At 52.5% G+C, this 11,653-nt stretch overlaps 1 long non-coding RNA gene across 1 annotated transcript; it reads left to right on the forward strand.

The window, feature by feature from the left end:
- Positions 1 to 288: 288 nt before the first annotated feature.
- Positions 289 to 6,805, forward strand: LOC134478489 (uncharacterized). The gene is made up of 4 exons (XR_010051123.1): positions 289 to 645; positions 830 to 885; positions 1,246 to 2,033; positions 2,951 to 6,805. It is a non-coding gene; the product is annotated as an uncharacterized LOC134478489 (long non-coding RNA).
- The last annotated feature ends 4,848 nt before the right edge of the window (positions 6,806 to 11,653 follow it).

Raw genomic sequence — 11,653 nt, forward strand, 5'->3', positions numbered from 1 at the left:
CGAACACTTACTACGGGCTATAAAGATATGTTTTTATATTGTTGCTACTCTAACAGTGATGGCTCCTACGTCATGTGGTGTCCTCAGAGACTGTGCTGCAGGACCCTGGTGGGCACAAAATCTAAGGCTGCTCAAGTCCCTTCTAAATGTGTGGAATTTGCACAGAATCTGCGCGCATCCTTCTGAGTGCATTAAGCCACATTTCATGACTTGTAACACCTGACACGGTGCGAATGCCAGGCAGTTGCTGTGCTGTGCGGCTTGGGAAATAATAGCAAGAAAGTCTGCACACATGCAGCCCAGTTTTTTCTCTGAATATTTCCCATCGCATCAGGTTGAACTGAGCACAACCTGCAGGCGCAGAGCACTGTCACTGTGCCCTGCAGTCTCCCCTGCTGGCCTCTCTGCAAAAGGACTTCTGCAGAGAAGGCACTGGCTTTTCTGTGTGGCTCCGGTAGGAATCTAGGTCCCTGATTTGTTGGCATAAAAAGAACTTGCAGCTCTAGGGAGCAGCGATTCTGACCTTTTTACCCATGAGGCCGTCCATCTTGGCTGGTTCTGGACTCGCTCAGCCGTTTCAACCTACTGGGGTGTGAGGGTCACAGCGAGGACACCCAGGACAAGCCCGGAGCAGACTGGAAACAGGTGAGTAATGAGAGCTGAGGGGGTGCCCAGGGGTGGCCCTGGGAAGAGGGCCGGGCAGGTGAGGCGCCCCTTTGTCAGGAGGGTGCGGTGGGTGCGGCTCTGGGGTGGGCAGGAGCCCACACCCAGCACCGGTGCCTCCTGGGTTGGACCTGCTTCTCCTGCCCTGGTTTCCCATCACACACAGGTGTCAGTGATGCCCAAAGCTACTTCCTGAGCAGTGAACTGGGAGGAGGCCAAAAGGTGAGCTCAGGCTTGGCGCCTTCCCCGCGCTCCTGAAAGGAGACTAAGCGTGAAGGTTTCTGTAATGGTTCTGAGAATGAACAAAAGAAGGTGAGACAGGGTGATCTCTAAGCTCCAGGATCCAACATTTTCCTGGAGCAACTTTCATCTCAACACACACACACACCTGGGAGCGAGTACCAATCATCAGTACCCCCTGACCCCCAAACCATGCCATCAGCATTTTCCTGGTGCTGTGTGGCAGAAGCTGAAGGGTTCAGCATTTCCAGCTTTAGGAAAGGAAAGGGGAAAAAAAGAGGAAGGGAAAGAAGTTGGCTGAAAAGAGGATTTTGCTTAGATCACACTGTTCTGGACTTGTAGGAACAAAAAGACTCAGAAAAAAGAAGAGGAGGAAGTGGTGAGCGAAAGGGGAACTGTCCCACCTTCGCCATAAGGCAGCCCCGTCGCATCCCTGCCCAGCTGTGGGGCTTCTGTGCCAGGCTTCCTTACGCCCCTGGCTCTCACTCTCCTGGGTTTGTAAAATGGAGTGAGGATAATGAGGGGGAGCAGTCAATGAATCTCACAGATTCGGGGAAGCTTGATTTGCCGGGCTGTGGAAGGACACAGAGAAATGTGTGCTGCACGGGAAAGCCAGGATGCAGAAGTCTTTCCAGGAGACACACCTGGGAACCCCTCACCCCCAGCCCGCAGTGCCCCATTTGCTTCCTCCTGCTCCCCTGCCTTGTAGTCCTTTCCAGCTCCCTCACCAGCACCTGTGACCCTGCCCACTCTGCTCCAGGAGGCAGCTTAGCTCAGGATGCAGCACTGGGCTTTGAGGACCCTGCTATGGTTTGTATATGTGTCCCCTAAAGCCCATGTGGGAAAGGCTGAGTCCCCAACCTTCAATGGAACCTTTAAGAGGAAGAGCCTCATGCAATAAGATTCGGTGATTTGTTAAAGGAGATTGTGGAACCCTAACCCCTTCCTCCCCTCCTCCCTCTCTGTTTCCTGGCCTCCATGAGGTGAGCAGCCTCCTCTACCGAAGACATCCACCATGAAGTTCTGCCTCCCACCGACCCAAAGCCAGTGACCAACCAGCCATGGACTGAGACCTCAGGAATCATGAGGCTACATGAACCTTCCCCCCCCTGAAAGTGTATTTGCCTCAGGTATTTGTTGCAGTAATGGAAAGCTGACTAACACATGAACCAACAACACAAGGTCCAAATCCTTGCCTAACCCCCTCCTTGCTTGGGCAAGCACCACCCCCTCTAATGCTGGGTTTTTCTCACCTACAACCTGTGTCCTGTGTGCCACCTCCCATACCTGGTCACCTCCATGAAGATGCCAGGAACACATAGCAATGCCAGCCCTGACCCAGCTCCCAAGATGGTCCACTTAGTAGTGGCTTCACCCACAAGCTATTCCCCAGTTCTGTGGTCACAGGGTCCCCTCTTCCATTCTCCTGCTCTTCAGTCATTAGGTGAGCAAGAGCTGGTCACGGGCCTTCACTGCCTTCCCAGCTCTGTGCCCTCCTGAGAGCCACATGATGACCCCATGCACTGCCATCTCCCTCTGCCCCCAGAGTGGTGCCTGCCCTTCCTGAGAGCAGGGCTCGAGCCATAGCACTGCCATGGAGATCATAGGATTAGAAACACCACAGGGATGGAAGAGGTAGAGGAATGTTTGATGGTGCCCAGCCTTCCAATTTGCCAGGCTGAGGGGATAGCTGATCATGCTAACAATCCAGCCACCTAGAACGCCCAGCATCCTCAGAAAATATCCATTGCAGCCATCACAATGACTCAGGAGGTAGAAGTGACTGTTTCCTGGGTCTCAAAGTTCCCATCTGTAAAATGGGCTTCTCACAGGGCTGCTGCACTGATGAAAGGGCAGAGCACACCCAGATTCCCTCACAGCGCCTCAGCAGTTGTGAGCATCGAGCCCTGGAAATCCTTCATGGTTTCACTCCCTGTAGCTGCTTCAAAAAAAGGTTCAGGGGGGAGAAAGTGGGAGACACTGAGAGCTTGCCTTCTATCCCTAGCCACCAAGATGTTGGGAGAAAATGATTCTCTTCCATCCACAGTGTTCACTTTTCTGCAGAGAGAAACAGAGAGAGAGAGAAAGAGGGATCCAGCAAAAGCTAGCTGCAAAACACTTTGCCAAGACTCCCCTGGCCAGGCCTGAGGGTGAAGAGGAGTGGTAGGTTCGTTTCACAGGAGAGAGGAGGACAAAGCCCGCAGGTGCAGGCCAGCCGGCAGCCCCAGGCCCTCTCCTACTTAACCACCAGACAAGGAGGTGTCATCGTGGAAGCTGTGAGACGGAGCCTATGAGGGCCAGGCCAGGAAGAGAGTGGGACAGAGAGGCCCAGCCACGTGTGACAGCCCTCGGCCCGGGGGAGGCACGCCTGCTCACAGCACTGGGAAGCCGGGAAAAGAGCCATGGGCCAGGCTTTGGAAATGACAAACATCTAGGTAACTCAGTCCAAGCACCTGGCCCCATCCACCCTGCGGTGACCTCTGAGTCCTGGCTGGGTGCCGCCCACCTGCCCATCAGCCCCCTGATGTCTTGGGCTCCGGGCTCCATTGGTTAGGGGTGGATCGATCTGGGCTCTTGAAGGAGGAACTTCACTGACAAAGGTCGGAGGCTCACAGGCTGCTATTTATACATTTTTCTAATATTTATTAAATGCTATTGACATGCAGAGCCCAGGAGAAGGCAGAGGTGGGCAGGTCCGGTGGCAGCACGGCCTGGGGAAACTGGACACGCATCATCTCGAGGCTCTGAGCAAAGATGCCCCGTGGAGCTTAGAGCCACTTGGTCCCTGTCCTTGAGGGGTGTTCTGGGAAATGTCCACTGCACACTGAGGGACAGAGTGAACCAGAGCCTGATTGCCAACACCAGCTCCACCAGCCGCTCCCCAACAGACATGCTTGGCACTCCGTCACACGACAGCTGGAGGGGCGGGGGGACTGTCCCCATGTTCTTCCCGTCACCTAACCCTGGTCAGCTGTCCCTCCCCAGGGCCAAGGCAGTGGAGGGTTTACCTCAACCCTGAAGGAAAGGCCACTGCTAGGGAAGGGCCAGGGACAGGCTGTGGGAGGGGTGGGCAGAGCAAGCGGAGACAAGGACCCGGGCATCGTGGCTGCGGCCACCTGTGCTGCCCACTCCCCTCCTGCCAGTCAAGTGTGTGCTTGAGCCCTACAACGCACGGGTGCAGCCTTGGCGATCGATGTATGGGGTGGGGGCAGCGGTCCTGGCTTCCTGCTGTGTGGATCCGAAGCTCTGCAAGGAGGCGGCTCTCCTCAGGGCTCCTTAGACCTCCGACATGGCCCGTGAGCACCGTGCAACGCCCCTGAATTTCACACGACACCCCTCCATGTGGGGCTAGCGCCCTTCTGGCAAAGGAAAGATGTGAAGGATCCCTGAGGAGAGGGCTGCCAGCCATCCTCCCCTCACTGGCGCGCACCCCCATTTCATCAGGCCTCACCAGATCCCCGGCTTTGGCACCAAACGTCCCCCTACTCCCCGGCACGCATTCTTGCTCACCTCACAAATGACTCATGGCAGCCAGGGACTGGCCGGCATGTCAGCACCCATCCACCCCTTTCCCAGGTGCCACCCTGCAGAGCTCTCGAGTCATCAGCTGTCCCTAAGCCCAGGGAGCTCCTTGAGTTACAAACCCGAGAGAGGACATGGAAATTGAAATAGGAGAAGCTGCCCGGGGGGCCAGCAGGCTCCTGGGCAGCTATGGAAAGACAGGCCAGCCAGGGCCACCACATTATTTATTGGTTCTCTGGGGGAGACATATATGGGTATAAAAATATCCCCTTCATATCATGAGCTATACAGTCCCCTCCTCCCCCACTTTTCCACGTTACCAAGGCATCTGCCACTTACTTGAGGACAGTCACTAGAGATACCTAACAGGAGGCGCCTGCATGTCCATGTCACTTATTTTTCACTAAGTGCCTTGCATGATGCGGGGTTCAGGGAAATGGGTTCCACTTATCAGCAGCGAGGGAAGAGCCCCTCCTGCAAGTGCGATCTCTCACAGGGCCGCCTGGCACACTGGGCAGCGCGAAGCCGTAGCTACATCTCAGGCGTGGGTTCCCAGAGCTCCAAGCACACGGTTCCTAGCCAGGGAAGGTAGCCAGGACTGCAGGTGTTCTGGTAAAGGAAGGGAGCAGGTCTGTCACTCCTGTGACCCCAAGAACTCCTACGCTGCCTGGCATGGAGGGTGGCGAGAGGGCAGGAAATGATGTCACATAGCCTCTGCGGAGAAGCACAACAGGCTGGACATAAATGCCACGCAGGGGCTGTGCTGGAGACAGGGTTTTCCAGGTTGGATCATGGGGCTGCTTTCCTGGAAACCGGGCTTCTAGTGGCTGGAGCAGATAATGCAGGGAAATCCCTACACACAGTATCTGTGGGGACATCGCTTGTCATTGAAGAGGAGCTAGGCCTTGGAAAAGGAGCAGAGTACCCTGGCCCAAGGGCTGCAGCCACCCCGGGGCTCAGGTTACCACCACAGCAGGCACCGGACCAATGGATCCTCCAGGACGTGCTTAGAGACTGAGGGATGACATCCCCCAAAGGACACAGCTGTGAGGCCCCCCAAGATCGGCCTCTGCTCCCGACAACCATGGACACACAGTTCCAAGGACATTCATGTCCCAGCAGCCCCGAGTGCAGGGTGATAAGGGGACACAGGAAGCTACCTGGCAGGGACCAGGTCCCAGCCAGCAGGAGTGGCAGAGGCACTGACCCCCTGGCCTCCCTGTTTAGACTGTGCTGGGAGTGAGGATGCAGCCTTTCAGGGAAAGCAGTTTGGGGGATGCAGAGACTAAAGTCCTTGGGCCTCGCATCCACTGAGTTCTGTCTCATGCGGTTTTATACCGAGGTGCCTCACATATGAGAATCCTCCTGGCCTGGGAGGTAGAGGCTCAGACCCTCCCTGCACTGACAGAGCCAAGCAGACCTCTCCCTCGCATAACCCCGACTGTAGCCTGTCTGCTGTCACCCGCGGGTACCCAAAGCTCCAGGAAGGGAGGATGTGCTGGGACAGGAAGACCAGAACCCCCTCCAGGAGCCGCCTCCACCACGGCCCCGCCCCGTAGTTGGTCCTGGGGACCGCAGTGTCCAGGCTCTGCCACCATCACCCTATTTCTGCCCCAACAATGAATCAGAGTTAGTGGGGGCCTGGTTCTCAGTCTCCACGGAGCCTCCCCGGGAACTGACTGTCCTCCGGAGAGGAATGGGAGTGATGCAGGGAGCAGAGCTCTGAAGCCAGCAGCCCTGCAAGGTAAGATGGGAAGCGGGACAGACGCAGACTGAGGAAGCCGGGCAGAAACTCCCCGAGATGCGCTGCAGAAGACCTCCAAATGCAGGCTCAGAATCATTTCAATTTTAAAAAAGGAAATGAAAAGGATGCAAACGTTGATGAAGGGGAAGGAGAGGGACCAGTTAGAAACCTGGCTACACACCGAGATGGATGTGCAATTTGAAGTTTACAGACAGGTGGTCAGATCCATACACAGAGAGAAAGACACACACAAGATGCAGAATGTATGAAAACAAAAACAATCAAACAGCTGTTGGTGGCAGAAATAAGTGCTCATCAAACGTAGTGTGCTCTAAACGGCAGAGAGCAACAGTGACGATGACAGTGGCATTTAAAGTGTGCTGTGGTGGGTGCCAAACATTTTTGTCAGAAAAACTATTTTTCAGATGGTGCTGGTGTATTGATCATTTTCTTTGTGGTTTTATATATTTGTGTGTGTTAATTTATTAGAAACATATTGAGACATAAAAGCAAGGAATTTTAAAGAGATTTTAATAGTTTGAAATAGTTATCAAAAAATCACCAACTGTATAAAAAGCTCTGTAAGTAATATTAGAGTCTTTATGAGAACAATGTGATTGAAAATCTTAGTTTTTGTTTTTTGTATTTTTTTCTATGTAGGTACATGTGTGTGTTTGTGTGTTTGTGTCTGTGCTGGGGATTGAACCCCAGGTCTCCACACTAAGCTATATGCCCAGCCCTTGTTTTTATTTTATTTTATTTTTAAGACAGGGTCTCTTTAAGTTTAAGCCCAGACATGCTTGAATTGGCATTCCTCCCGTCCATCCTCCTAAATGCTGAGACTACAGAAATGTGCCACCATGTCCAGCTAATCTTAAATCCTCGCTCTCATATGCTATAATGCAGTGATTTTTCAAGTCATATTTGCCACTTGGTTTTAATGACTAGGGAATGCTGGCGATGGATCTTGGTTCTGATTTTTTTGTCTGTCTTTCTGGTCTGTAGACTTCCTGATACGCTTTAGTTTCTAGAGTCTTTTTGCCAGTCACTTTAACCTGGCCCTCTCTGCCCGGCCCAATGCCAATGTGCTATTCCTTAGATAATTCTACATTTTTTTGTACTTTTTCTCTTTAAGATAATAGGTTGGTTATATATTTCCACTTGAAACCATCCCCAAGAAAAACAGCGACTAGGGATGTGTGGTGGAATACAACACAGTCATAAAAAGGGATCCCTGGATCCAAGCAGTTATGTAAGTGCTCAGATAGAGCGGGTTTGAACACTGCCCTGACACCTGGTGTCTAACAAGTTCTAATGGAATTTACTTCGTTAGATTCACTCCCTGTTCCAGTCCCCTCTTTCCAGGGATCTACTTTCCTCAGCCTGGACAGCTCCCAGGAGAGGGAAGCTGACTCTGGCTCACACTGAGAAGTTTCAGTCCTTGCCTGGGCGGTGATAATGTGGAAGAAGAGAGCTGCTCCTGGCGGTCAGGAAGCCGAGAATGAAGAGTGGAGGAGGTAGATCTACCCTCCGGCCCGGGGCCAGGACCCGCCTCTCCCACAAGGCCCTGTCTCTCACACCAGTGAGCTACAACACCCCACGATTCATCCACCTTTGTTAAGCTCTGCCTGGGCAGTTCCTAAGACCTAGCTATTACCAATCATGCTGCTGTAGACATGAGTGTGTCTATATCACCATGGTCTGATGCTCTTAATGTATTACAGTTTTGCATTTTGTTCTCCATGTCAGGTTTCCAGTGGAGCTGACGATGGAGTTGGCTGAGCTGTGGCTGCCGTTTTCACAGATAAGGAGATGGAGAAATCAAGGATGCACAGGAGGGCTCAAGGCTGATGCTGAGCAGGTCCAGCGGGACAGGAGGTGTAACTCTTCTCCATCGGGGAGAAAACCGCAGCTAACCATTGCATTTGTCTGCCCAGCCAGACATCCGGCCCTGGCCTAGAGGTGGCCACAGGACCCAGGTCCGACCAAGGAGACGCTCTGTCCTGGGAACAGGGAGCAACACAGCCAACTTGGAGGCTGACTCCCGTCACTGTACGAGGCTCCCCACTGCCCCTGTGGGGTCTTCAACTCCATCCGACCCTTCCCACCGCGCCCCGAGTGCCACCCTTATTGACTCTCGCTGTCTCTCCCAGCTTCAGAGCAACCCAGTCTGGGACCTGGGCAAAGCCATCGGCGGAGGCTCACACTGCCGGCCAAGGGCCTGCTAGTCTACAAGAGTAAGAGCTGAGAGGGGAGAGCACCGTGCAGGACAGTAAACAGCGTGCTCGGGGCTAGACAGACTCACTCTAATGGGCCAAGGAAAGGAGGCATACTCTCCTCAGAGAGAGAAAGGAAAATTCGGTAAAACAGAGCAAGCGATCATACGGGGGAGCCCCTAAGAGACACTGGGCATTGAAGACAGAAAGCTGGGAGCTGGATCAGAGCTGAAAGGGCCGGGGTGTGACTCAGTGACCAAGAACATGGCTCTAGGGGCTGGTGGCTTAGCTCAGGGGCACAAGCAACTGCCTGGCCAGTGCAAGGTCGTGAGTTCGATTCCTGATACAAAAAAAAGAACATGGGTGTGTGCCCAGCACCAGGAGGAAAAAAAAAAAGAGGAAAGAAAAATAGGAAGGGAGGGAGGGAGGAAAGGACCAGCAGAAGTCTTTTCAGAGAACTATTCACAATTCCCAGTGAAATGAGCTACTGTACCCTTAGTCCAGCAACCCAGCTCCCACGTATGTACTACAGATCGGTTTCCCCAAATGAGCTTGATCGTAAGACTCGCTTTGTTAAAATTATTATTCCGGGACCTGGTTCTGATCTACAAACTCAGCATCTTCAGAGAAAGAATCTGAGCAGCTGCGTTCTTAATGTGTACCCCACTCACCCCACACCTCCACAGTGGTACTTACACCCGGTAAGACCTCCATCCAGGAGAACCTTCACTCATGTCCAAGGGGCCATAAGTGAGGCTGTTTATCACAGGGGCCTGGTGTAACAGGAACCGGAGACAGAGCCAGGTGACCATCCCTGAGGAAAGGGTCCCCCAAATATGGAGGTGAATCCTAGGAACTGTAACGTGGCACTGTAGAGGAGAGGCCAGCACTATAGAGGAGACTTTAGAAACATTTTCACCCAGAAAAAAGTGGGAATCAGAACTCTACTTGCAGCATAGAAGCGATGATATAAATCTTCATCGCACAGCATCCACCAGAGACGCTGTGTGTTTTACAGCCAAGTGCATGCTTATAAGGCAAGTGCGTAAACCCAGCTCATTTCAAGTGGTGGTCAACAGGGAAGAGGGGAGTGGGACTTAGAGATCCAGCAAGGAAAATAAAGTAAAACACCATGGACCCTGGCCAGACCCATGGAGGCAGGGCGACGTGAACTGAGAAGAAGCCAGCTTGATTCTCTGCAGATATCTCAGTTAGCAAAACAGAAATATGAAGCCAAAGTTGATTCATTTTCACAGCAGCGGTGGCAGCAGCAGCATTTCTGAAGGAACTTCTTCTGCTCAGGCTGCCCAAACCTGCCTGAGTTCTTGGATTTTCATTTCCTTCAAGACTATGAGATTCCCCATATTCTTTCAGTAAATGCCTTTGTGTAGCAGAATCAACTTCTGGTTTTTGTCACATGAAAACCCACTGTATCCTCAATGAATGTGTCACCGGGGGACAGACAGTCTCCTTGGTAAACAGACTTCGGGTAAGAGATGAAGTGGCCACTGACAGCCACCCCCGTGTCTAAGCTGCTCTGTCCTAAGGGCCAGGGGGACCTATATGTTAGAGTCCCCAGCACCTAGTGCAGCACCTGGCCTACAGTAGGAGGTCGATCAGTCGATGCCTTCAAAGGAATGACTTCATGAAGGAAAGGACAAACACATGAGCTTGTGACAGCTACTGTCGGCGGTTTGCATTTTCACAGAACCCCACCTGCTCCCTAGCAGCTGTTTCTGTGTTAGTCACCATGATACAATGAAAAGGCTGGTCTTCCCTGAGTGTCTCAGTTGGGCCAAATTAATAGGAACGAGCCTCAGAGCCAGCTTCCAGGATGCATATCCTGTGCTCTTGTGTGCCTACATGGGCTCCAGGCTTTGAAGGTCTCTGCATTTGATTTAATGCTCTTATTTTACCATCTTGGGGCAATAATTTTGTAACAAAGGACTAGCTATAGTTGGGATCTTAAATGTCCCCCAAAGGCCTTATTGCCCAGGTGGCACGGCTGGAGGTAGTGGAGCTTTTCATGGTCAGGGCTGGTGGGAGACATCTAGGTCATCACGATTGTGCCCTCCAAGGAGAACAGGACCCTCCTCCTACCCTTGCTGTGTTTTGCTTCCTGGCCACCTGGTGAACGGTTTTGTTCCAATATGTGTTTCTTCCGTGACGTGCCATCTCCCCTCAGGCCCAAAAACAATGGACCAACTTGCCACGGACTGGAACTTCCCAACCATAAGCCCAAATGAACCTTTCCTCTACACAAGTCTATTAGAATCTGTGATAGAGACAGAAAGTTGGCCAGCACAGAGCTCATCTTTCCATTTTGCAACAGGACCTGCAAAGCATGCCCTGGTCAGCCCAGACTAAGTCAGACAGCACACACCCGTGGAAAACACAAAAGAAACCAAAGTGCCACCAACAGCGAGCTTTAGCAGCCACAGCTGTCCTAGTTCAAGAGCAGAGCCCTCCAGATGACAGGCTGTCTTCCTCACCTCACTCACAGGGCCGCAGCTCTCCGAGGTGCTCTGCTAGGCCCCTATAACTGGCCCATGCAGAGGCCAAGTCCTAGGGAAATTTGGGGCATGGACTACATACGTGGTGACAACTGGGTGCCCAGTCTGGCAGTACGAGGCAGCCTAGAACACTCACTGGACTTCTGCAGACAATTCCTACTTTGTGAAGGGCGAATATTATAATGCTTTGGAAAGAATACAAATTTGAGCATTGAGAGGAGCTCAGTCTGACTTTTCCTTTTTCATCTGGCTGCATGAGCTTGGGAAAGCCATTTCATTTCCTCGATACTTAAACTTTCATCCCTAAAGCAGGGCTGGTCATACAATTACTGGGAGAAGTAAATTGGGATTGAAAGAGAGGTGAGGAAGGCAAGAAGGGAGGGAAGGAGGCAGGAAAGAGCAACTGACGCTGTCCCTGGAATGTCCACACTTAGTGGAGAACTGTCCTCCTGCACGCCCTTAACTGCCTTTGCAAAGCACAGATACTGGGGGTACTCTGGATTGAGCACCATCTTCTTCTAACCCCATAATACCATCAACCTGTTCTTGAATAACCCTAAAACTACTCAGAGCGCAGGACATTCGGAGAGTCCACAATCTAAGTCACCCGGATGTTCAGGAGAGCTTTCCTGGCTTCTCTCACCACTCATCCTGCTCCACGGTCCACCCTCCCATCTCCTTTCATCCCTCACCCCGTTCCACCACCACCATCCCCCGATCTGCATCTCCCTTCTTAACAAACCTCCAGCTCTTCA

The sequence above is a fragment of the Cavia porcellus genome, unplaced genomic scaffold (assembly GCF_034190915.1).
Source record: "Cavia porcellus strain 051 isolate PalLab524CR breed Dunkin Hartley unplaced genomic scaffold, mCavPor4.1 scaffold_13, whole genome shotgun sequence".
Classification (NCBI taxonomy): Eukaryota; Metazoa; Chordata; class Mammalia; order Rodentia; family Caviidae; genus Cavia; species Cavia porcellus.